The sequence below is a fragment of the Aquarana catesbeiana genome, linkage group LG04, assembly GCF_042186555.1.
Source record: "Aquarana catesbeiana isolate 2022-GZ linkage group LG04, ASM4218655v1, whole genome shotgun sequence".
NCBI lineage: Eukaryota > Metazoa > Chordata > Amphibia > Anura > Ranidae > Aquarana > Aquarana catesbeiana.
Window position 1 is genome coordinate 235,380,310 of NC_133327.1, and position 27,781 is coordinate 235,408,090.

The 27,781-nt window shown below is 49.7% G+C and overlaps 1 pseudogene; it reads left to right on the forward strand.

Annotated features, from left to right (window-relative positions):
- The first annotated feature begins 15,515 nt into the window (after positions 1-15,515).
- LOC141141223 (uncharacterized) lies at positions 15,516-27,741 on the forward strand (annotated as a pseudogene).
- Positions 27,742-27,781: the final 40 nt, after the last annotated feature.

Consider the following 27,781-nt stretch of genomic DNA (forward strand, 5'->3'; position numbering starts at 1 on the left):
CCGTTTGCCGAATTGCGAACGATATGGGCCGTTTGCGCCAAATTCGTGTGGCGCGTCACGGCCCATAATTCACTGTGGCATCGCAGTGCATTGCTGGCTGATGATTGGCCAAGCATGCACTATGACCCGCATGCTTGGCCAATCACAGCGCCGTCTGAACAGAGAGCCGTAATTGGCCAAAGCCAAGGAGGCTTTGGCCAATTATGGCCCAGGGGATTTAGCACACGCCCCACACTATATAAGGCCGCCTGCACGGCGGCCCTGTGTAGTGTGTGTTCCGGCGTTCATAGATAGAGAGAGAGAGAGACAGACAGTGTCATTTGATTTGAGTTAGATAGATTAGGCAGAACAGTCAGTCAGTTAGCTGCACATACAGTGTATTGTGTATAAATATATGCATCCCAGGTGTTGCATATATATATATATATATATATATATATATATATATATATATATATATATACACTGTATTCAGTTTAGCTAGATCCGTTCCTGTTATCTTCTTACTGACAGGCAGGCTTGTCTTGTTACAGTATTTACAGCTACCTGAAGAAAATTGCTGGTGTTCTTTTGATCCTATTAGTACCACAGTCAGGCAGCTAGACTATTTAGAGTTAGTGCAGTGCGTCCTGCTCACAGTGTTCAGCTAAAACTACAAGTTAGTGGGGTGCGTCCTGCTCATAGTGTTCAGCTAAACCTACAAGTTAGTGGGGTGCGTCCTGCTCACAGTGTTCAGCTAAACCTACAAGTTAGTGTGGTGCGTCCACCTCACAGTGTTCAGCTAAACCTACAAGTTAGTGTGGTGCGTCCTGCTCACAGTGTTCAGCTAAAACTACAAGTTAGTGGGGTGCGTCCTGCTCACAGTGTTCAGCTAAACCTACAAGCTAGTGGGGTGCGTCCTGCTCACAGTGTTCAGCTAAACCTACAAGTTAGTGTGGTGCGTCCACCTCACTGTGTTCAGCTAAACCAACAAGTTAGTGCGGTGCGTCCTGCTCACAGTGTTCAGCTAAAACTACAAGTTAGTGCGGTGCGTCCACCTCACAGTGTTCAGCTAAACCTAGAAGTTAGTGCGGCGCGTCCTGCTTACAGTGTTCAGCTAAAACTACAAGTTAGTGCTGTGCGTCCTCCTCACAGTGTTCAGCTAAACCTACAAGTTAGCGTAGTGAGACCTCTGCACAGTGTTCATCTAAAGCTACAAGTTAGTGCAGTGCGTCCTGCTCACAGTGTTCAGCTAAACCTACAAGTTAGTGTAGTGAGACCTCTGCACAGTGTTCATCTAAAGCTACAAGTTAGTGCAGTGCGTCCTGCTCACAGTGTTCAGCTAGATCCGTTCCTGTTATCTTCTTACTGACAGGCAGGCTTGTCTTGTTACAGTATTTACAGCTACCTGAAGAAAATTGCTGGTGTTCTTTTGATCCTATTAGTACCACAGTCAGGCAGCTAGACTATTTACAGTTAGTGCAGTGCGTCCTGCTCACAGTGTTCAGCTAAAACTACAAGTTAGTGCGGTGCGTCCTGCTCACAGTGTACAGCTAAAACTACAAGTTAGTGCTGTGCGTCCTGCTCACAGTGTTCAGCTAAAACTACAAGTTAATGTGGTGCGTCCTCCTCACAGTGTCCAGCTAAACCTACAAGTTATTTTTTTTCGAGCTCTGCACAGTGTTCAGCTAAAGCTACATGTAGAAGGTTGGTGGTGTTTTCCTGATACTATCACTACCGCAGGCAGCTAAAAAAGCTACAAGTTAGTTTTTTGCGAGCTCTGCACAGTGTTCAGCTAAAGCTACCTGTAGAAGGTTGGTGGTGTTCTCATACTACAGGCAGGCAGTTGATTTTGCTAGCTGCAGTATCAGTACATATATATATATATATATATATATATATATATATATCCCAGCTTAGTGCAGCTACAGGCCATTAGTATGTCTGGAAGGCCAAGAAGGAGAGGCAGACAGTCACAAGCCAATAAGAGAGGGCAAGCAGGCTCTGTGTCTAGTGCTGGTCATGGAGACGGTGCATCCTCATCAGCACGTGGCCGTGGGACACGCTTGGCCTTTTTTTCGGCAGCTGGCCGCGTTGAACCCCAACATGCGGAAGACTTGGTCGAGTGGATGACCAAGCCGTCCTCATCCTCCTCATCCTCTCTCACCCATGCCCAGGGTACTTTGTCTGGCAAAGCAGCGGCCTCTTCCCTTGGCTCAATGTCATCAGTGACTCCTTCCCTAGCCCCACCATGTCCTCCTGAGGAGTCCCTCGAACTGTTTGACCACAGTGTTGGGTACATGCTCCAGGAGGATGCCCAGCGTTTGGAAGGCTCTGATGATGATACTGAGCTCGATGAAGGCAGTAACGTGAGCACGGACAGAGGGGGTGCCCAAGAAGGACAGCAATCTGGCAGTCATGCTCCCCCTGCTGCAGCATACTGCCAGGTTTGCTCCAGTGATGAGGACGGAGGGGATGATGAGGTCACTGACTCAACGTGGGTGCCTGATAGGAGAGAGGAGGAGGAGGAGGCGGCACATCACCAACGAGGCAGGATGCCCTCCAGGGGCCAGCCTAAGGGCAGCACCTTGACTGCATCACACCCCAAAGCTCCACATGTGCAGGGCGCTGCAGTCTCTGCGCGTTATTCAAAAAGTTCTTTGGTGTGGGCCTTTTTTGAGACGAGTGCATCAGATCGCACGGCTGCTATTTGCAACATATGTCTCAAGCGTATCTCGCGTGGTCAAAACATCTCCCGCTTGGGTACCACATGCTTGACCAGACATATGTTGACCTGCCATGCAGTTCGTTGGCAAGCGTATCTAAAAGACCCACACCAAAGAACAAAGAGGACCTCTCCTTGCTTCTCATCAGCTGAGATCTCCAACCCCACTATACCTTCAGTCCTCTCTGAGACCTGCACTGAGAGGAATGAAGGTGTAGAATTAGGTGTGTCACAGCCAAGTACTTGTGGGCAATCTGCTTTTGGTACACTGACGTCAGATTGTACCAGGCAAATTTCCCTGCCCCAGCTGCTGCACCGCCAAAAGAAGTTTGCTCCCAGCCATCCACATGCCCAGCGATTGAATGCTAGCTTGGCAAAATTGCTAGCACTTCAACTGCTGCCTTTTCAGTTGGTAGACTCTGCCCCCTTCCGTGAGTTTGTGGAATGTGCGGTTCCTCAGTGGCAGGTACCCAAATGCCACTTTTTCTCATGGAAGGCGATTCCGGCTTTCTACCGGCATGTGGAAGGCAATGTCCATGCCTCGCTGGACATGGCGGTCAGCGGTAAGGTGCATATTACCGCTGACTCATGGTCCAGCAGGCATGGACAGGGGCGTTACCTAAGTTTCACGGCGCATTGGGTGACTCTGCTGGCAGCTGGGAAGGATGCAGGACAAGGTACAGTATTGTTGGAGGTTGTTCCGCCACCACGCCTCCAAAATGCTAATGATTGTGACACACCTCTCTCCTCCACCCCCTCCTCTTCTTCTTCCTCCATGGCCTCTTCCTGTGCTTTGTCCTTGGAACCAGCGGTGCTCCGTAGCCGTTCAAGGGGCTACGCAAGTACGCAGGCCAAAAGATGCCATGCGGTGCTTGAGCTGGTGTGCTTGGGGGACAGGAGCTACACTGGGGCAGAGGTTCTGTCAGCTCTGCAGGGGCAGGTTCAGAGGTGGTTGACGCCATGCCAACTTAAGGCAGGAATGGTGGTTTGTGACAATGGCACCAACCTCCTCTCTGCCCTCCGACAGGGACAAATGACCCATGTGCCCTGTTTGGCTCACGTTCTTAACTTGGTGGTGCAGCGGTTCTTGGGCAGGTACCCGGGCTTACAGGATGTCCTGAGGCAGGCCAGGAAAGTCTGTGTGCATTTCCGCCAGTCATATAATGCCAGTGCTCGGCTGACAGACCTCCAAAAGGAGTTTAACCTGCCCAAGAACCGCCTAATCTGTGACATGCCCACCAGGTGGAACTCAGCGTTGGCCATGCTGCAGCGGCTGCACACGCAGCAGAGGGCCATCAATGAGTACCTGTGCGACTATGGCACCAGAACAGGGTCGGGGGAGCTTGTTTTTTTTTCCCCACGCCAGTGGGCCATGATCAGGGATGCATGCACTGTCCTGTCACCATTTGAGGAGGCAACGAGGATGGTGAGCAGTGACAGTGCATGCATCAGTGACACTGTCCCCCTTGTCCACCTGTTGGAGCACACGCTGCATGGAATAATGGACAGGGCACTTGAGGCAGAACAGAGGCAGGAAGAGGAGGACTTCCTTAGCTCTCAAGGCCCCCTTTATCCAGACAGTGTTCCTGCGTGCCCGCCGATCACACAGGAAGAGGAGGAGGAGGAGGAGGAAGATTGTGTCAGTATGGAGGTGGAGCCTGACACTCAGCATCAGCAGCAGTCTTTAAGGGATCAGTCCCAAGAAACACATGGACTTGTACGTGGCTGGGAGGAGGTGGCTGCGGACCATGTCGTCCTTAGTGACCCAGAGGACTCCCGGACCGAATGCCTCAGCAAACCTACGCTGCATGGCCTCCCTGATCCTGCAAAGCCTGCGTAAGGATCCTTGTATTCGTGGTATCAAGGAGAAGGACCAATACTGGCTGGCAACCCTCCTTGATCCACGTTACAAGGGTAAGGTTGCGGACCTTATCTTGCCATCGCAGAGGGAGCAGAGGATGAAACATCTTCGGGAGGTCTTGCAGAAAGGTCTGTGCAACGCGTTCCCAGAGACTGGGAGGTTACAAACTCCTGTTTCTGGACAACGTGTTGCTGAGGCTTCGGTCAGTCAAAGAAGGAGCGGTGGAGTAGGTGGCCGTCTGACCGATGCGTTCAGACAATTTTTTGGTCCGCAGCCCCAAGGTATGATCGGCTCCAGTAACCATCGCCAGCGTCTGTTTTACATGGTGCAGGAATACCTAGGGGCAAGATCTGACTTGGACACCTTTCCCACCGAAAATCCTCTGGGTTACTGGGTCTTGAGGATGGATCACTGGCCAGAGCTTGCACAGTATGCAATTGAGCTACTGGCCTGTCCTGCATCCAGCGTTCTTTCGGAACGCACATTCAGTGCTGCTGGAGGCTTTGTAACCGATCACAGGGTGCGCCTGTCCACCCACTCGGTCGAACGACTGACCTTCATAAAAATGAATCAGTCTTGGATCACCACCAGCTACCAAGCACCTGATGCTGAGGTAACCGAATAATTTTTTTTGAAATCTCAGATCCCTTCAAAGACTGCCTATGCTGATGCTGAGTGACTATCCCTGAGTAATTATCCTCTTCCTCCTCAATCATCACGCTGATAGCTTGTAAGAACATTTTTGGTTCTGGGCGCCACCACCAGTGCCTAAGGCCCAATTTTTCAGCCCCTGTTTAACAGGGGCGTGTAATTACAATTTTTGATGCAATACTTTGCAGCAGGGCTCGTTTCTGCGTTACAACTAGAGTATCTGTGAGGGGTTGCAGTGTTGTGGCACCAGCACCAGTGCCTAAAGCCCAATTTTTCAGCCCCTGTTTAACAGGGGCGTGTTATTACAATTTTTGATGCAATACTTTGCAGCAGGGCTCATTTCTGCGTTCCAACTAGAGTATCTGTGAGGGGTTGCAGTGTTGTGGCACCAGCACCAGTGCCTAAGGCCTAATTTTTCAGCCCCTGTTCAACAGGGGCATGTAATTACAATTCTTGATCTAATATTTCACAGCAGGGCCCATTTCTGCACCCACCAAGAGCGAGTGAGGACTTACAGTGTTGTGGCACCACCACCACCAAAGGCCCAATTTTTCTGCCCTTGTTCAACAGGGGCATGTAATTACAATTCTTGATCTAATATTTCACAGCAGGGCCCATTTCTGCACCCACCAAGAGCGAGTGAGGACTTACAGTGTTGTGGCACCAGCACCACCAAAGGCCCAATTTTTATGCCCTTGTTCAACAGGGGCATGTTATTACAATTCTTGATCTAATATTTCACAGCAGGGCCCTGTGAGGGCTTACAGTGTTGTGGCCACAACAACACCTAAGGCCCAAATTTCTGCTGAGTATATAGGGCAGGCCCCTAATTTCAAACATCTAAGTTACAAACGACTCCTACTTGCAAACGGAAGGGGACAACAGGAAGTGAGATGAAATCTACCCCTAGGAAGGGAAATTCTCTCCTGTAAGAATTAATATGGGAAAAACATTTCTCCTTTCCACTGATGCTTTCCAATCCTTGTTCCACAAAAAAACCCAAATTTTCAAAAAACATTTGTCATTGGGACAAAAAGTGAGGTGAAATCTTCTGAAGAGGAGGAAAGACAGCAAAACAAATGTCACAGGGGTGATAACCCTTCCCTATGTTTTCCAAAAAGCTTAAAAAAGATTTTTTGGCTGGAGCTAAACACGTTAAAAATGTACCCGTTAAAAATTACAAACAGATTCTACTTAACAACAAACCTACAGTCCCTGTCTTGTTTGCACTGCCTGTATACTGCTGTTCAGAGTATATAGGGCCTGGTGGCCCCACACCTTTCCTTATTTTAATTTGGGTGCGGGGTTCCCCTTAATATCCATACAAGACCCAAAGGGCCTGGTAATGGTCTGGGGGGTACCCATGCCGTTTGTCTCACTGATTTTCATCCATATTGCCAGGACCCGACATTACATTAAACCCGCAAGCAGTTTTAAATGAGATTTTTTCCTTTAAAAATTACATTTTGTGCAGGGACTGTTCTAAACACGGGAAACACGTGCCACTTTACAGGCATACTATAGACACACCCCAGGTATGATATTTAAAGGAATATTTCACTTTTTTTTTTTTTACTTTAAGCATCATTAAAAGCACTGCTCCCGAAAAAACGGCCGTTTTTAAAAGTTTTTTTTGCATCGATAAGTCCCCTGGGGTAGGACCCGGGTCCCCAAACCCTTTTTAGGACAATACCATGCAAATTAGCCTTTAAAATGAGCACTTTTGATTTTCGAACGTTCGAGTCCCATAGACGTCAATGGGGTTCTAACGTTCGTGCGAATTTACGGTCCGTTCGAAGGTTCTGGTGCGAACCGAACCGGGGGGTGTTCGGCTCATCCCTAGTGGTGGGGAAATCGCCTCCGACAGTGCTGGAGTCACGGCTTTATCGTGGGAGCAAACGCTGTTGTTGTTAAGATAAATAAACCCATGCTGCAGCTGAATGGCGTACCTGCTAAGCAAATGATGGTTAACAATAAAACAAACATTACAGTATAACATACCTGCAAAGCAAATACAACTAGAAAATGCATTTCCTGGGGAAAATGCGTGGGAATGCTGAATAGCTAAATTGCTAAAATGGCCGCCATCAAAACTGCCCCATCATACTGCCATCAAAACTGCCCCATCATACTGCCATCAAAACTGCCCCATCAGAATTGCCCCATCAAAATTGTCCCCATTAAAACTGCCCCATCATATTGCCACCATCAAAACTGCCCCATCAGAATTGCCCCATCATATTGCCACCATCAAAACTGCCCCCATCAAAACTGCCCCATCATATTGCCACCTTTAAAACTGCTCCATTAAAATTGTCCCCATCAAAACTGCCCCATCATATTGCCACCATCAAAACTGCCCCATCAGAATTGCCCTATCAAAACTGCCCCATCATATTGCCACCATCAAAACTGACCCATCATAATTGCCACCAATAAAACTGCCCCATCATAATTGCCCCATCAAAACTGCCCCATCAGAATTGCCCTATCAAAACTGCCCCATCATATTCCTCTATTATAAATCAGTACATGGTGTGTCTGTCCCCTCCCCCGGGCTCTGTAATCAGAGCTGAGATGCTCCAGCCACCTCCCCCCCTGTGTATAACAGAAGCTTTGATAAACATGGCAACAAAACAAACACAGTACACTCTATTAATGGCTAAAATTTCCTGAAATGACCTCTAAACAAAAAGCTTTTTCTCAAAAACTGTAAAAGATATCAAACTGAAAAGATATAGCCAGATAGCTGAATATTTTGTGAACATTTTAAAGTTTGTTTGGTGTCTCTACGTGAAAGTATGAAGGAGCTGAAACTTTTGGGAGCGGAAGAAGAATTTAAGGATTTCAAGCATGCTCCCATTGACTTCAATGTTAAAAAAAAGTGATAAAAAGCTTAATATTTTAAAAAGTATAAATGGTAGAAAAAAAGTTGAAAAAGAGCACACCTCAGCTAAAAGAGACGAACATTTTGATAGTTGAATTGTTTTAATAGCTGAAAGTATGCAGAAGTTACGCAGAACCAAAAAACGAACGGAATAAAATTAAAATTAAAATTAAAAATAAATAAAATTGAATAACAATAGTGGGACTGCTAAAGCAGTCCCACTAATAAAACATAGTAAAAAATAAAACAGAGAGAGAACGATGGATATAGAACAATAGTGAGCGAACAGTAGAGCGGACAGTAGAGAGCGAACATAAGAAAGAGAACAATAGAACTTTCTGAATAAGGGTGACACCAAGTCCCACACAATCTTACCAGCGCTCCCTATGTAGCCAGGGCAGTTCTCCAGCTGTACGTGACTATCTTTTCCCTCGTAAACCATAAAACTATATGTATAGCCTGTTGCCCTGTCACAGAGCTTATACATCTTGACCCGGTATCTGGCACGCTTGCTGGGAGGATACTGTTTGATAGACAAGCGGCCAGAAAACTTAATCAGGGACTCGTCAACGCAGACAACTTGATCGGGAGTAAACAAGGCTCCAAACTGTTGGTTGAAGTGGTTTACGAGGGGCCGAATTGTGTAGAGGCGATCAAATCCAGGGTCACCTCGAGGACGACAAAGTTCATTGTCGCTGAAGTGCATGATCCGCAAGATCAGCTTGTATCGTGTCCTGGTCATGAAGGCAGAGAACACGGGCATATGATGAATTGGGTCAGTGGACCAATATGACCGCAACTCACTCTTTTACGTTATGCCCATGAGGAGGGATAGGCCCAGAAAGGTCTTAAATTCGGAAACCGTAATTGGTTTCCAATCTCTGGCAAGGGTCAGCTGGGGATTAGCGGCAATGAATTGACCAGCATACAAATTGCTTTGGTCCACAATAGATCTATAGAGATCTTTGGTGAAAAACAGCGAATAAAAATCAAGTGACGTAATATCAACTGTTTCCACCTGAATTCCGGGTTGGCCAGTGAATGGGGGAAGTACGGGTGCTGCAGAAGTGGTGGGCTCCCAATTAGGATTGGCTACTGCAGCAGGAAGGGCACTGTGACAAACCTAGCCGGGACAGAGGCTGTTGGAGAGGACTGAATGCAAGCCTGTTGCCTTTTGATTATGGGCCCTGGATTTTCAATGGAACAATACTCTTTGTGAAGTGAATTAGAAATCCCGTCTGAACTGTACTAATAGGACTCCGTCGTGTATATATGTATATATTGTATGTTGTTTGATTCTGTTGGGGACTCCTTACTGTAGATTTGTGTCCCTGAAGAGAGAGGGGGGATTCCTCCAGCAGCCCCCTGCTGATAAGAATGATTCATACTGTTGGGACACATCCTGTGAGGAGATGCTGGTGTCATCAATTCCAACTACCTGTGTTTATGTTAATTAAAGGAGCTGATCACATTGTCCTCTATACAATGTAGGAGACGGGACGACTCCTATTGGAGCTGCAGCTATTGTGTTTATACTCCTGTGTGAAGCTCGGTGCCCACAAGTCTGTCATCTGGTCTGGGTACATTTTTTAGTTAATTAGTTCATGTTAATTATGTTAATTAGGTTACAGTTGTATTGTTAGAGGAGGTTCCAACGGCATATAAAGTCTTGTAACTTTGATTCATAATAAACCAGTTCTGATGTACTCCAAGACTGGTGTTGTCTAGTTCTTGGGGGTTCCTATAGCCAGATCCATTGGGCTCGTGTTCCAGAACTTAGGAAGCGGTATACTGACGGAAGCACTCAAGCGGAGTGAGGGGACGTTCCGTGACATTGGTGGCAAGCAGCGGGAAAGCTTCCTGCAGCCTGGGAAATTTAAACCTCCACCTGGATCCAAGATTAGGATAGCAGACTTAAGTCACCCCAGCGGAGATATGGACCTGGCATCAGAATTCCCGGGGCTGCTGCGAATCATCCTTTCAACATACACCAGGACTGTGTCTGAGGATGAATACCTGGAGCTTAGGCAGCAAATTCGGGTGGAGCTCTGGATTGCAGCCCTCCATCTCGCTGGTATAAAACAGGGCAAGTGCTTTCCAACCCAAGAGCAACGGGCCAGTGACCAACGGGCATTGCGGATGGCATTCCTGGGAGAGCAGCCCCAGGAGCAATGGGTGACTGAGTTGGACAGGTTGGTCCAGCAGGAGATAGAGCTGGACAATCGTTATCGGGCTCTGCAATGGCACGCAGAGGAGGGATATTTAGGGGAGACGACAGAATGCTCTCCAGAGGGATATGACTTTGGCGGCCCTGGATTGCCGTGGGAGAACCTTACAGATCTTTTTATGTTTGGCGATGAAGGGGAACCTGACCTCGAGGATCTGAGAGAATATAGAGAGTCTATGCTCGGTCTTGCAGGGGTCTCAGAGCTCAAACCTGATCTGGACCATTTGCTAAGGAAGGAACAGCATCTGGAAAGGGCATACAGGAAACTGCTAGAACAAGTTCAGCAGCATGCCAGAGAATCGGCAGTGGAAAATCCGGAGATTGCCGTCCCTAAACCTGAAGTACTGACAACAGGGCAGAGCTCTGCTAACCTCTGCCCAGAAATGATAGCATCTTCTGGGTTCCATGGACAGGAGATGGTGAACCTCTATCCCCAGACATCAGTTGCAGAGACATAGGATTTGATAGACTTTTCTGCTGAGGAAGAAAAACCTGATGAGCCTCCAGCAGAAGATCTGCTATCAGGGCCAAAGTTCACTGTGCTCTGCCCAGAACCAACAGTGGCTTCGGCCTTCTTGAGAGAAGAGGTAGTCGGCCTTTCTCCCACAACACTGACAGGGACATGTGATTTTCTGCCAGCAGCATCTATGGAGTTAAAACAAACTTCTCCAGCTGAAGATCTGGTAACTGAACAGAGGGTCCAAGACCTCTGTCCCACACTTTTACCAATTCCAGAGACTGGGGATTTAATAGACGTTTCTGTAGAGGAGGAGCCACCTGGCAAACCCCCAGCAGAAGTGCTGGCAACCGGACAGAGGGTCCAAGACCTCTGCCCCACACCTGCAGCAATTGTGGAGGCCCAAGGTGAGGAGGTGGCAGTCTATCGCGAGCTGCAGATCAGGATCCAAGGAGAAAATGCAGTCATCACCTCACAACTGCAGCTTGATCTGGTGTCGGTTGATGGGGCTTCAGTCCCCACCTGTATACCCCAGGGATGCTGGGTAGTCGGCCCAGATCCCCAACAGCAGGATGGAGTGAGCCCAGTCCACCTGTCTTCTCTCCAGCGGCAGAAAGGACTCCAGGGAGAAGGGCCAGTCCGGGCCTCTCCCCAGCGGCAGATATGTTCTCTGAGAGAGGCAGAGGATGGCTGGGTGAGTAATACTCTGTTTGGAATAATTTATTTGGGGTACTGTGTGGGTACAGGCAGTAGAGGACTGGAACTATGGACTAACTTCGGAGTCAACCCGTCTGAGGTCTCCTCCTGTGTTAGTCTCCTGCCGAAAGGGGAGAAATGTGACAAACCTAGCCGGGACAGAGGCTGTTGGAGAGGACTGAATGCAAGCCTGTTGCCTTTTGATTATGGGCCCTGGATTTTCAATGGAACAATACTCTTTGTGAAGTGAATTAGAAATCCAGTCTGAACTGTACTAATAGGACTCCGTCGTGTATATATGTATATATTGTATGTTGTTTGATTCTGTTGGGGACTCCTTACTGTAGATTTGTGTCCCTGAAGAGAGAGGGGGGATTCCTCCAGCAGCCCCCTGCTGATAAGAATGATTCATACTGTTGGGACACATCCTGTGAGAAGATGCTGGTGTCATCAATTCCAACTACCTGTGTTTATGTTAATTAAAGGAGCTGATCACATTGTCCTCTATACAATGTAGGAGACGGGACGACTCCTATTGGAGCTGCAGCTATTGTGTTTATACTCCTGTGTGAAGCTCGGTGCCCACAAGTCTGTCATCTGGTCTGGGTAAATTTTTTAGTTAATTAGCTCATGTTAATTATGTTAATTAGGTTACAGTTGTATTGTTAGAGGAGGTTCCAACGGCATATAAAGTCTTGTAACTTTGATTCATAATAAACCAGTTCTGATGTACTCCAAGACTGGTGTTGTCTAGTTCTTGGGGGTTCCTATAGCCAGATCCATTGGGCTCGTGTTCCAGAACTTAGGAAGCGGTATACTGACGGAAGCACTCAAGCGGAGTGAGGGACGTTCCGTGACAGGCACTATGGGCTCAACGGGCCTGTCTTTGTCTTCTTCTTGGTGGCAGCGGGACACTACTCGTGCTTGCCACCTCGCCAGCTTGAACTGCACTTATGGGACTCGCCGCTTCACCAAGTGTTACTGCAGTGCTGGATGTACGACCAGGATGTACTAGGCCGCTGGTGCTTGCCAGTTCACCAGAAGGATGAGTGGCGCTAGTGCTGGCTCTCTGCTCCATACGAGAGCCCTGCAAGTTCTTGCACCTCAACGACAGCAGAAGAAGAACAGGGTCTGGTACGCCTGACCTTGGCAGGGACCTCAACTCCGTCGTCAGAGCTATCTGTCAGGGTGTCGCTGCTGTTTAACGGTTCGTATTCTGAGCCTGAATCTGACAGATGAGTGACTTCCTCTTCACTATCTGTCATGCTCAGAAACGTGTAGGCCTCTTCACTACTGTACCTTCGATTTGGCATTTTGGTCTCTAAATTTACTGGTACAGTAGTTAGACTCACAAGAAAAAAAGCACCTGACTGTCAGCAACTGCTTCAAATGCTGCAAAAAAAACTGTTAGCGTTCACAGGGATCAGGCCTGACTCTGCGAACGCTGCAGTTATGTGTTTTGTGTTTTTGTAAGTGACAGTGATCGATTGATACTGCACTTGGGTGGGCTGGGCGGGGGGGCTAAACGCAGGTGCTAGCAGGTATCTGGGCTGATCCCGCTAACACTGTGTTTTTGGGAACCTTAAACTGTTGGGTACGCTAGTATAGATCTGATCAGATCAGATATCGATCCGTTCAGACACTATACTACTAAGGGAGGCATATGGTGCATGTGTAGGTGTTAGCGCTACTGGCACTAATCTGACGCTGCCTCGGGCGACGCAGACCCTATCTGATGCTAAAACCTAACTTTGATCACCTGCCAGGTGATCAGGGGGTTAAACCTTTATTGTGTTAATTACGGCAGGGGACCTGATGCTATAAAAAATAAACTAGCTAAACTGTGTCACCCGTGACACTTATACAGTGATCACTGGTGACAGGGGATGATCAAGGGGGTTAAACCTTTATTAGGGGGGTTTGGGGGTCCCTAGACCTATCTGGGCCTAAGACTAATTACCCTAATGCTGATTTTTTGTCACTAATGACACCAGTACAGCGATCAAAAAAAAAAAACCCGGATTCCGGACTGGGTGACACAATGACAGGGGGGTGAAGGGGTTAACTGGGGGGGTGATCGGGGGGGGATATGTGCCTACGTGACCTGGTGTCAGTGTAGTGTTGGAGCACTTACTCTGGGATGTCTTCTCTCCTCGGTCTGGAACGGAAAAGACCGACACGAGGAGAGATGACATCACTTCCCCTGTCAGTGTTTACAGTTAGACAGGGGAAGGATCTCATTCGCCAGGACCGATCACCAGGTCTAGGCCAGATTTCACTGGAGATTAATCGGTTCTGGATCTAATCCGATCGCTGTGGCCGGCGGGGGGGTGCGCACGATGTATAGCTACGATGCTTCGCACAGCTGGGCCAACCTGCCTCAGTTGGTCAGGAACCGGTTAAAGTATCTGTAAACCCTCACCTTATATAACAACCCATACAGTTTAAAATAGAAATGAAAGGTAAAACATTTGTGTATAGATATAAAATATATATATATATATATATATATATATATATATATCTTTTTCCCTTTTTTTTATAAGTGATCACATTTCCTCTGTTCTCAGCTGCATAGAGAGGTGAGGGAGGAGAAACAGCAGCACACTGGTCTTCCCAGTGAATGGCTGTGCAGGGGAGTGTGCCTGATAATCTGCAAAGTGAAAGGGCACATATCTTTAAAAACTATCTGATACAGAGTAAATTACAAACTCTAAACTCTGACAGTGTGCAATCGCTGAACAACTTATCACAAAAGAAGAGTTACTAAAAACACTATTAAAAATGTAAAATCTGGCAAAAGCCCAGGACACCGATGGATTTACATCCTAGTACTATAAAACAATTTAATAAAAAGACCCCCCTTAGTGACAATCAATTCTTTAAGCGACTAATAAAATATACTGGATTCTTTCCTTTTGGCTTACATAACTGTTATACCAAAGCCCAGTAAATATCCCACAGAGTGCTCTAATTATAGACCAATTTCACTCTTAAATATTGATTTAAAACTTCTCGCTAAAATTGTAGCAAATCATTTAAGGCCACTACTAACAAAGTTAATTGGAGTGGAACAATTGGGCTTTATGCCAGAAAGTGAGGCCAGGGACAATATTACAAAAGTTTTGAATCGAATACATCTAATGATATCTCATTCATATAAGATAAAGGGCCTTCTCCTCTCAACTGATGCAAAGAAGGCCTTCAATAGGGTGGCTTGGGACTATATGTTTAAAACTTGTGAGCATAAGGCGTTTCTGCCACCAGCCAAATGAGATCTGTGAACCAAGCCCTGCATGGCCAATCCGGAGCCACTAGAATGACCAGAATACCTTCCCGCTGTATCCGTGATAACAACCAGGGAAGGAGCTTCAACGGTGGAAATACATAAATCAGGGAGTACTGGTGCCACCAGAGCATCCACCGCAACTGCCCATGGGTCCCTGGACTGGGCGAACAAACTTGGGAGCCTTCCAATTAAGTGAGATACAAAGAGGTCGACATGCAGGGTGCCCCAACACTGACAAATTTCAAGAAAAACCTCGGGGTGCGGGGACCACTCATTCTGATCCAGACTCTTGTGACTGAGATAGTCCACCTGCCAGTTGCCTACTCCTGGAATGTGGACAGCAGATAGGCCCAGAACATGCCGTTCCACCTATTCGAGGATTCGGGACACCTCCAGGGCCGCTGTAGAGCTCCTGGTGCGGCCCTGATGGTTGATATAAGCCACCGTGGTTTGATGGGAAGACTGGACTCTTCCAGAGCCCAGCAGCCCTGGATAGAGGAATGCTCCAACACACACCCCCACCTGAAGAGGCTGGCATCCATGGTGACAATCCACAAACTGAGGGGAGGAATGGACTTCCTGTACAGAAGTGGAGAGCGAATCCACCAAATCAATGATGCCTTGGTCAGGCGAGAAAACCGGTTGGGAAGGTCTAAGGACCCTGGAGCTCTGTTCCACTTGGTCAGGATCTCAATGGTCTGGCATGATGTTGGGCATAAGGAACTGCCTCGAAGGAAGCCACCATGAGACTCAGAATCCTCATGCAAAACCAAATGGACTTTGCCTGCAAGGAAAGAAAGGAAAGACGGTAATCATTAAAAATGCAACTTCTGAAGTTTTTCCAGAGGGAAGAAGAAGTTTGTCATGGACGTGTCCAGCGAAAGTCCCAGATAATCCAGACCTGGAGGGAAGCAAGACCAAGCAGGAAGGTTGGGGACCCATCCGAGATCCTGCAAGGTCTTAATTGTGACGGACAGATCTCTCTCCAAGTCCGATGGTGGCGACAAATGTGGATGTGAAAATAAGCATCCTTAATGTCAATCAAAGCCAGAAGTTCCCCCTGGTGCACGGAGGCTATGACTAAGTGCACCGACTCAATGCGAAACTTTCGCACCCTTAGGAAGGAATTTGGGTCCAGAATCGAATGAACCTCGCCCATCAATGAACGATAGAGAAAGTGGAAAGACATCTCAGAGAGGACAAAGACAGAAAATGTTGCTACTTCTAAGCTTACATATCATGCCAGTGACCAAAAGGAGCAGGTGCAGGCAGAATGGAACGTGTCCACGGTTCTGATAGAAGTCTGAATCACAAAGACCAGATGTCAACATTTTCATAAATCTTTATTGTTCCACCTCCACCTGTGCACACTAGAAGCCTCTTCCTGGGACCCCTCTCCTCTAGAACATTTTACCCATTTGGTGAGTCATACAATTCCTACCAGTCTCTTGCAATGTGTCAGAGGTGTGAGCTCCCAGGCAGTATGCACAACGGCACCAATAAGGTTTCATATCGGTTTTCAGCCGTTTTCAACAGTTTTTTAGCTACAGTACACTTCAAAGTGTATGTAGAGTCATAACTAAAGTTTTGAATACAGCAGGAGATCAGGATATTCACTTCTTGTGAGGAGAAATCTCTCCAAAGTGAAGGGAAATCTCCTTTTAGTTGTCACAAAACAGTTGCCCCCTTTGGAAAATTTCCCCTCACCTCTTTCAAATGGATTCCCCAACACTTGCTGTTTCACAGACAATGGTCACCAGGGCAAATATAAATTGTGAATCTCTCCAGCGGGGACAAACAGCAATATAAAAGTGACAGGGGTCCTAACCCTTCCCCACTCCATCCAAAACTAAAAAAGTTTTGTCTTTATTTACACAAAGTATCAGCGGGAAGTTATAATTTAGAGTTAAAAAAATAGAATCAGGTAATATTCCAGGGATGGGGTAACATCTGTGTTGTTTAGGACACACCCCCATCCAATCACAATCCAAACACACTGCAGAAAAATGGGGCATTTACATTGTATATTTTCAGGCAGTAATAGAAGGAGGGACATCCTCTGCAAAGCCAAATATGACAACCCTCACCATCAGGTGACAACACAAAACTAATAACCTCCTATATAACCTCTCGTCTAGAATGGAGTCCAGTAAACTGACATAGCACCCTGATACACAGAATTCAAATTTATTGAGAATTTCCAATGCCATCGAGGACGTCATCAGGCTGGCTGACCTTCTTCCTCTTCAGGCTGGGAAAGAGAGGCTGGATTTTAGTCATGGGGCTTTGGAAACGAGTTAAGGACATCATCTATAATACAAGTGTCTACCTAGCTATACCACAGAACCACACTATAAAGAGAACCTATACTATAAAAATGATGCAGAACTTATACCAGTGTTCAATAGATTAGAATTGCCCAGAATTTTCTTTTTGTTATGAGAGCATAATTATATTTGTCTAGGCCAGGGTCTACAAACTTCTCAGCAAGCACAAGGGCCACATCATATATTTTACAAATACCCTGTATGTGTGGGCTAAAAAAAAAAGGAATCAGGGTCCCCATCAGTCCCCTCTTAATCAGGGTTCATGGCAGAGTTGTCCTTCACATTTAAGGTCCCCATCAGAGTCACCCTTACCAAGACTCTCATCATGGCTGTAACAGTATGGTGGAGGCTGGAAGGCAGAGCAGGTATAAACCAAGGAAGTTTCATCGCCCTGGTAGTGTTGGGGCAAGCACGTCATTGGCTGCTAAGACACTGGTGTACCTAGCAACCAACAGGTATGATCACAGTTCAGCAGGAGAAACCTGGGCTTGAGATTGGGGTGGAGGTGGGGGGGGGGGGGGGCTGGATGGCTAAGGCCCTAAAGCAGAGACCATTGGTAACCTCTTCTGACTTGAATCCTCAGTTTGTGTACATTGGGGATGCCAGTGTCTAAGGTGTTTGTCACGAGTGAAGATGTACTCTGAGGAGCTCCACTGGAGGCATCCATGGGCTGAACTACCAAAAGCATTATGCTTTGTCATAGATGATATTAAAGATTCTATTCACCAGGTGTCCCACCTTACGCTTATGCTTGTGCATATGTGTAGAATCCTGTTGATAAAAAATTGGTCAGCTTAAGCACCATGTAAAAACCTTCTAACTGGGTTCCCTTTTCATGGGGAGCGACTATTTGGAGAAGACTTGGACAAATATATCCAAACCATTTCTAGTAAGAAAAGTACTCTTTTGCCAGTCAAAAGAAAGTATTAACGCCCTTCATTTAAACAGGCTCTTTCTCCTACGCCAGAGGCTACTGCCTCTAGGTGGTGGCGACGGCCTCCGCCGTCAGACTCTAGAGGAAAATCTCAGAGTCAGACCCAGGTTCAAAAGAAATCCTGGGGTTGGAAACCTGCAAAGCAGAATCCTAAAGCCTCATCATGAAGAGGCAACCCCCCTCACCAAGGTGCGGGGGAAGACTTCTGCAGTTTTCAAAAGTCTGGAAAGAGGAAATTCAGGACAGATGGGTCATCTCCACTGTAACGCTGGGGTACAAGCTGGAATTTCGAGACTTTCCACCGTCTCGCTTCCTGAGGTCAACCGTTCCCAAAGATCCAGAGAAAAGACAATCTCTGTTTCAGGCACTAGGCCGATTAATATCTCAAGGGGTGATCATATAGATCCCCACAAAAGAGCAAGGTTTGGGGTTTTATTCAAACCTTTTTATGGTACCGAAACCAAATGGAGATGTCAGACTCATTCTAGATCTAAAAAATCTAAATCAGTTCCTGAACATCTGCTCCTTTCGCATGGAGACGATCAGGTCAGTAGTTTCTATCCTTCTCGGAGGAGAACTTCTGGCATCAATCAACATCAGGGATGCATATCTGCATGTCCCTATATTTCCCGCTCACCAAAAGTTTCTACGGTTCGAGTTAGAACAGCAGCATTTTCAGTTTGTAGCCCTGCCCTTCGGGCTAGCCACAGAACCCCGGGTGTTCACCAAAGTGCTGGCCCCACCTCCGGCCAGGTTAAGGGCATAGGGCATAACAGTCGTAGCGTACCTAGACGATCTATTGCTAATAGATCAGTTGGGGGCTTGTTTGGAGCAAAGCATATGCACTACAACCAATTATCTGGTAAGTTTGTGTTGGATTCTTAACCTAGATTAATCTTCCTTAATACTGCTAAAACGGCTGGAGTACTTGGGTCTGATCACAGACACAGCCCAGGAAAAGGTGTTCTTGCCTCAGACAAAGATTAACTCCATAAGAGAGCTGGTGCAGATGGTCAGGTCAAATGGCGATCCCTCCATTCGCCTTTGCAGGAGGTTGCTAGGAACTATGGTGGTTTCATTCGAAGCAGTTCCCTACGCCCAGTTTCATTCAAGACTGTTGCAAAACAGTATCCTGTCTGCTTGGAACAAAACAATTCAAACTTTAGACTTGTCAATGCAGCTGTCCCCAAGAGTGTCCCAAAGCCTCACCTGGTGGTTACTAAACCCAGAATCTGCTGAAAGGAAAAATCCTTCAGACCAGTCATCTGGAAAGTGGTAACGACGGATGCCAGCCTTTTAGGCTGGGGAGCAGTACTAGAAAAGACAACTGTCCAGGGACAGTGGTCAAGAACCAAAAGAACCTTGCCCATTAATATCCTAGAGATTCGGGCAGTACGTCTGGCTCTAAAGGCCTGGACTTTCAGGTTACGGGATTGTCCTGTCAGGATTCAATCCGACAATGCCACAGCTGTGGCCTATATCAATCCGCAAGGGGGCACCAAAAGTCTCTCAGCACAGAGAGAGGTGAACCATATTCTAACTTGGGCAGAAAGGAATGTTCGGCAGTCTTCATTCCGGGAATAGAGAATTGGCAGGCGGACTACTTAAGTCGCCAGCAGTTATTCCCAGGGGAATGGTCTCTTCACCCCGACATATTTCGGGCTGTTTGCCAAAGATGGGGGACTCTGGACGTAGATCTTCTAGCGTCCAGGTTCAACATGAAGTTAGTCAACTTTGTGGACAGAACAAGGGATCCACTTGCATGCGGAACAGATGCATTGGTGACCCCATGAGATTAGTTCTCACTGATCTATGCATTCCTCCTATTCAGTTGCTGCCTCGACTTCTTTGCAGGATCAAGCTGGAAAGAAAGCCGGTAATTCTTATGTTACCAGTATGGCCCAGAAGGTCATGGTATGCAAAAATCGTAAAGATCGCAGTGGAGGGACCATGGTCCCTCCCCACCACGGCCAGATCTGCTCTCACAGGGACCGATATTCCATCCTTCCTTCCTAATGGCTTGGCTATTGAAACCCACATTCTAAAGAAACGTGGGCTTTCCCGGTCACTTATCTCTACCCTGATTAATGCAAGGAAGCCAGCTTCCAGAACTATATATTATAGAGTCTGGAGGGCTTATGTTACCTGGTGTGAATCCAAGGGTTGGCACCCTCAGGGATATATCATAGGCAGAATTCTTGCCTTTCTACAATTAGGGGTAGAAATGAAATTGGCCTTGAGTACTATTAAGGGCCAAGTCTCAGCTTTATCGGTCTTATTTCAAAGACCACTTGCTACACATTCTTTAGTCCGGGGTTTTATGCAAGGGGTAACGCGGCTTAATCCGCCCGTCAAACCTCCCTTGAACCCTTGGGACGGCCATTTGAACCAATACAACATATTCCCTTATGTCCTGTACACACGATCTGACATTGATCGGACATTCTGGCAACAAAATCCATGGATTTTTTCCAACGGATTTTGGCTCAAACTTATCTTGCATACACACGGTCACACAAAGTTGTCAGAAAATCCTATTGTTCTGAACGCGGTGACGTAAAACACGTACGTCGGGACTATAAACAGGGCAGTAGCCAATAGCTTTCGTCTCTTAATTCATTCTGAGCATGCGTGGCACTTTGTGCGTCGGATTTGAGTACACACGAATGGAATTTCCGACAACGGATTTTGTTGTCAGAAAATTTTATAGCAAGCTCTCAAACTTTGTGTGTCAGAAATTCCGATGGAAAATGTGTGATGGAGCCTACACACGGTCGGAATTTCCAACAACAAGGTCCTATCACACATTTTCCGTCTGAAAATTCGACCGTATGTACAGGGCATTAGTCCTTCGGACATGGAAGTTGGTATTTTTGGTTGCTATATCCTCAGCAAGGAGGGTTTCCGAATTGGCTGCTCTTTCTTGTAAAGAGCCATATTTGATTTGTCATGAGGACAGAGTGGTGTTACGCCCTCGTCCACACTTTTTGCCAAAAGTGGTCTCAGGTTTTCACCTGAACCAAGATATTGTCCTGCCATCGTTTTTTCCAAAACCATGTTCCAAGGAAGAAAAGTCACTACATTGTCTTGATGTGGTGAGAGCAGTGAAAAGCTATTTAAAGGCAACTGGTCAGATTCGTAAGACTGATGTCTTATTTATTCTGCCAGAGGGTCCCAAGAAAGGACAGGCAGCGTCAAAATCCACTGTCGCTAAGTGGATTCGGCAAGTGATAATTCAAACTTATGATTTAAGGGGTAAGATTCGCCCTTTTCAAGTTAAGGCGCACTCTACCAGGGCAGTTAGTGCTTCTTGGGCAGTGCATCATCAGGCTTCCATGGCTCAGATCTGGAAGGCCACAACTTGGTATTCAGTGCATACATTCACAAAATGTTATCAGCTGGATGTAAGGAGGTATGAGGAAATTACCTTCGAGCGCAGTGTGCTGCAGGCAGCAGTATAGATCCTGAAGTTTTGGGGTACCCTCCGGGTTGTGTCTCTCTCCCCTCAAGTAGCATTGCCATGGGACATCCCATTAAGTAATTACTTAAGGTTCTGTGTCCCATGATGTACAATATAGAAAATAGGATTTTTATAACAGCTTACTTGAAAAATCCTTTTCTTGGAGTACATCATGGGACACAGAGGTCCCTCCCCTCTTTTTTGGGATTTAAGTATATTGCTTTGCTACAAAAATTGATGTGCTCCTGGAAGGAGGAAGGGTTATATAGGGAGTGAACTTCTTGGATTGGGTATAACCAGTATCCATCACCTGAAGGTGGCCTATAACCCTTCTAATCTAACCCATGTAGCTTCTGTGTTCCCTGGACATGTCTGTGGGCCTCCATCCCTTTTAATCTTACAGTGCAAGGGGGAACTCTGCGAACCCTAATGTAAAGGGGAACACTGATGTAAAGGGCAATGCTGCAGACTCTGATATAAGTGGGAACTCTGATGTAAATGGGAATGCAGTGGACTCTGATATAAGGTGGTCTCTGGTGACCAGAGCACCCCTTACTTCAGAGTTCCTCCTTAGATCATGCTCTGCAGCCTTTTCCTTTATATCTGAGTTCCCATGCACCGCAAGGGAGAATCCTGCAGACTCTGATGTAAAGGGAAATGCCGGAAACTCTGATGTGGGGGTGGGAGACCCTGGTGACCAGAGACCACTTTCCGCAGAGTGAATACACTAAAGTAAGGGGGGTGTTTACTAATCTAAGGTGAAATCTTTATATCGGTGCCCCTTACATTATTGCATTTACTTCCCCCCATTACATCAGTGACCGCCCCCCCCCTTCAGACTGGCCTGACGGCGCTGTCACCAACCTCCTCTCAGGTGCATCGTGCAGGGCTCAGTTAGACGGCTCCAAGTTGGTGGCTCTGGTTTCATTCTATAGTCTCTTCTCCACAGTCCATACATGTCTGACTCCTCCAGTAATCCCCATCCCGGCGGCGTTCTCACTCTTGATTCCTCTCCAGACTTCCTTTCAGAGACTGCAGACATGATAAAAGACAAGAGATAGTCAGAGATTGCAGACATAGTACACAAGATGGTTAGAGGCTGCAGACATAGTACAGGAGGTGGTCAGAGGATGCGCACAGGATACAGGAGGCGGTCAAAGGATGTGGAAATGGTACAGGTGATGGTCAGAGGATGCGGACAGGATACAGGAGGCAGTCAGAGTAAGTGGAAATGGTACATGTGGTGGTCAGAGGATGTGGAAATGGTACAGGTGGTGGTCAAAGGATGTGGAAATGGTACAGGTGGTGGTGGTCAGAGGATGCGGACGGGATACAGGAGGTGGTCAGAGTATCGACTCTTCTGCGCCTGCGCCGTCTCGCTGTAAGAATAGCTGATGTTAAAATCAGCTGTTCTGCTGTTACGTACGGTGCATGCGTTGCGCATGCGCAGTTCAGGCCAGGCACTATCCGATGGGGAGCACTTCTCGACCGAACACCGGCATACTGCGCATTTCATTGATTCGCTCCACTCCGCTGAACGATCACTGCACACTAACACTCAGGCATGTACTGGCCAGTTTCCCGGTAGGCCGATGGCTCAGTGGGCTGGTTTTAGGGTGCCATTTGGCATGTCTGTCCCGGGTACCTTCATTCTGGAACAATACAGTGTCCCGGAATGAAACTAACACAGCCAGCCACCCTACCAGCTACATTGTACTAACTGGTTGCTGGCGTCTAGCAACCAGTGACATCACACACACACAGTGAGGCCCTGGCATTCATAGCAGAGGAGGCCCTGGGGACAGGGACCTCTTATCCCGTGGGGACAGGGACCTCTTCTCCCCTAGGGACAGGGACCTCTTCTCCCCTGAGGACAGGGACCCCCTTTTCCCCTCTGGACATGGGCCCCCTCTCACCTGGGGACAGGGACCCCCTTCTCTCCTGGGGACAGGGACCCCCCTCTCTCCTGGGGACAGGGACCCCCCTCTCTCCTGGGGACAGGCACCCCCTTCTCTCCTATGGACAGGGGCGCTCTGGGCCACTCATCTGGGGAAAGGGACCCCTTCTCTCCTGGGGACAGGGACCCCTTCTCTTCTGGGGACAGGGACTCCCTCCCTTCTCTCCTGGGGACAGGGACCTCTTCTCTCCTGGGGACAGAGTCCCCCCTTCTCCCCTACGGACAGGGGCCCTCTGGGTCACTCACCTGGGGACAGGGACTCCTCCTCTCCTGGGGACAGGGACCTCTTCTCCCCTGGGACAGGGACCCCTTCTCCCCTGGGGACAGGGACCTCTTCTCCCCTGGGGACATGGACACTACCTCCCCTGGGGACAGGGACCCCCCTTCTCCCCTGGGGACATGGACCCCCTTCTCTCCTGGGGACAGGGACTCCCTTCTCTCCTGGGGACAGGGACTCCCTTCTCTCCTGGGGACAGGGGCCCTCTGGGCCACTCACCTGGCGACAGGGACTCCTACTCTCTTTGGGACAGGGACCTCTTACCCCTGGGGACAGGGACCTCTTATCCCCTGGGGACAAAGACCTCTTCTCCCCTGGGGACAGAGACCTTTTCTCCCCTAGGGACAGGGGCCCTCTGGGCCACTCTCTTGGAGACAGGGACTCCTCCTCTCCTGGGGACAGGGACCTCTTGTCCCCTGGGGACAGGGACACTATCTCCCCTGGAGAGAGGGACTCCCTTCTCTCCTGGGGATAGGGACTCCCTTTTCTCCTGGGGATAGGGACTCCCTTTTCTCCTGGGGACAGGGGCCCTCTGGGCCACTCACCTGGGAACAGGGGCCTCTTCTTCCCTGGGGACAGGGACAGTATCTCCCCTGGGGACAGGGACCTCTTCTCCCCTGGGAACAGGGACACTATCTCCCCTGGGAACAGGGACCTCTTCTGCCCTGAGGTCAGGGGCCCTCTGGGCCACTCACTTGGGGACAGGGACTCCTTCTCTCCTGGGGACAGGGACCTCTTCTCCCCTTGGGACAGGGACCTCTTCTCCCCTTGGGACAGGGACCTCTTCTCCCCTGGGGACAGGGGCCCCTTCTTACCTGGGGACAGGGACCCCTTCTCACCTGGGGACAGGGACCCCCTTCTCACCTGGGGACAGGCACCCCCTTCTCTCCTGGGGACAGGCACTCCCTTCTCTCCTGGGGACAGGCACTCCCTTCTCTCCTAGGGACAGAGTCCCCCCTTCTCCCCTATGGACAGGCGCTCTCTGGGCCACTCACCTGGGGAAAGGGACCCCTTCTCTGCTGGGGACAGGGACCCCTTCTCTCCTGGGAACAGGGACTCCCTTCACTCCTGGGGACAGGGACTCCATTCTCTCCTGGGAACAGAGTCCCCCCTTCTCCCCTAGGGACAGGGGCCCTCTGGGCCACTCACCTGGGGACAGGGACTCCTCCTCTCCTGGGGACAGGGACCTCTTCTCCACAGGGGACAGGGACCCCTTCCCCCCTGGGGACATGGACACTATCTCCCCTGGGGACATGGACACTATCTCCCCTGGGGACAGGGACCCCCCTTCTCCCCTTGGGACAGGGACCCCCTTCTCTCCTGGGGACAGGGACCTCTTCTCCCCTGGGAACATGGACACTACCTCCCCTGGGGACAGGGACCCCCCTTCTCCCCTGGGGACATGGACCCCCTTCTCTCCTGGGGACAGGGACTCCCTTCTCTCCTGGGGACAGGGACTCCCTTCTCTCCTGGGGACAGGGGCCCTCTGGGCCACTCACCTGGGGACAGGGACTCCTACTCTCTTTGGGACAGGGACCTCTTACCCCTGGGGACAGGGACCTCTTATCCCCCGGGGACAAAGACCTCTTCTCCCCTGGGGACAGAGACCTTTTCTCCCCTGGGGACAGGGGCCCTCTGGGCCACTCTCTTGGAGACAGGGACTCCTCCTCTCCTGGGGACAGGGACCTCTTCTCCCCTGGGGACAGGGACACTATCTCCCCTGGAGAGAGAGACTCCCTTCTCTCCTGGGGATAGGGACTCCCTTTTCTCCTGGGGATAGGGACTCCCTTTTCTCCTGGGGATAGGGACTCCCTTTTCTCCTGGGGACAGGGGCCCTCTGGGCCACTCACCTGGGAACAGAGGCCTCTTCTTCCCTGGGGACAGGGACAGTATCTCCCCTGGGGACAGGGACCTCTTCTCCCCTGGGAACAGGGACACTATCTCCCCTGGGAACAGGGACCTCTTCTGCCCTGAGGTCAGGGGCCCTCTGGGCCACTCACTTGGGGACAGGGACTCCTTCTCTCCTGGGGACAGAGTCCCTCCTTCTCTCCTGGGGACAGAGTCCCTCCTTCTCCCCTGGAGACAGTGACCTCTTCTCCCCTAGGGACAGGGACCTCTTATCCCCTGGGGACAGAGACCTCTTCTTCCCTGTGGACAGGGGCCCTCTGGGCCACTCACCTGGGGACAGGGACTCCTTCTCTCCTGGGGACAGGGACCTCTTTTCCCCTGGGGACAGGGACCTCTTCTCCCCTGGGGACAGGGTCCTCTTCTCCCCTTGGGACAGGGACCTCTTCTCCCCTGGGGACAGGGGCCCCTTCTTACCTGGGGACAGGGACCCCTTCTCACCTGGAGACAGGGACCCCCTTCTCTCCTGGGGACAGGCACTCCCTTCTCTCCTGGGGGCAGGCACTCCCTTCTCTCCTGGGGACAGGCACTCCCTTCTCTCCTGGGGACAGGCACTCCCTTCTCTCCTAGGGACAGAGTCCCCCCTTCTCCCCTATGGACAGGCGCTCTCTGGGCCACTCACCTGGGGAAAGGGACCCCTTCTCTGCTGGGGACAGGGACCCCTTCTCTCATGGGAACAGGGACTCCCTTCTCTCCTGGGGACAGGGACTCCATTCTCTCCTGGGGACAGAGTCCCCCCTTCTCCCCTAGGGACAGGGGCCCTCTGGGCCACTCACCTGGGGACAGGGACTCCTCCTCTCCTGGGGACAGGGACCTCTTCTCCACAGGGGACAGGGACCCCTTCTCCCCTGGGGACATGGACACTATCTCCCCTGGGGACATGGACACTATCTCCCCTGGGGACAGGGACACTATCTCCCCTGGGGACAGGGACCCCCCTTCTCCCCTGGGGACAGGGACCCCCTTCTCTCCTGGGGACAGGGGACAGGGACTCCCTTCTCTCCTGGGGACAGGGACTCCTTCTCTCCTGGGGACAGGGACCTCTTCTCCCCTGGGCACAGGGACACTATCTCCCCTGGGACAGGGACCCCTTCTCCCCTGGGGACAGGGACCTCTTCTCCCCTGGGGACATGGATACTATCTCCCCTGGGGACAAGGACCCCCCTTCTCCCCTGGGGACATGGACCCCCTTCTCTCCTGGGGACAGGGACTCCCTTCTCGCCTGGGGACAGGGACTCCCTTCTCTCTTTGGGACAGGGACCTCTTACCTCTGGGGAGAGGGACCTCTTATCCCCTGGGGACAAAGACCTCTTCTCCCCTGGGGACAGAGACCTTTTCTCCCCTAGGGACAGGGGCCCTCTGGGCCACTCTCCTGGAGACAGGGACTCCTCCTCTCCTGGGGACAGGGACACTATCTCCCCTGGGGACAGGGACCTCTTCTCCCCTGGGAACAGGGACACTATCTCCCCTGGGAACAGGGACCTCTTCTGCCCTGAGGTCAGGGGCACTCTGGGCCACTCACTTGGGGACAGGGACTCCTTCTCTCCTGGGGACAGAGTCCCTCCTTCTCTCCTGGGGACAGAGTCCCTCCTTCTCCCCTGGAGACAGTGACCTCTTCTCCCTTAGGGACAGGGACCTCTTATCCCCTGGGGACAGAGACCTCTTATCCCCTGGGGACAGAGACCTCTTCTTCCCTGTGGACAGGGGCCCTCTGGGCCACTCACCTGGGGACATGGACTCCTTCTCTCCTGGGGACAGAGACCTCTTGTGACCTCTGTGGATAGGGGCCCTCTGGGCCACTCTCCCGGAGACAGGGACTCCTCCTTTCCTGGGGACAGGGACCTCTTCTCCCCTGGGGACAGCGACACTATCTCCCCCGGGGACATCAGTGACCCTCCCTCAGACTGGCCTAATGACGCTGTCACTGACCTCCTCTCAGGTGCACTGTGCAGGGCTCAGTTAGACGGCTCCAAGTTGGTGGCTCTGGTTTTATTCTTTAGTCTCTTCTCCACAGTCCATACACGTCTGACTTCTCCCATAATCCCCATCTTGGCAGTGCTCTCAATATTGATTCTTCTCCAGTCTTCCCCTCAGAGAATGCAGACATGATAAAAGACAAGAGATAGTCAGAGATTGCAGACAGGAGGTG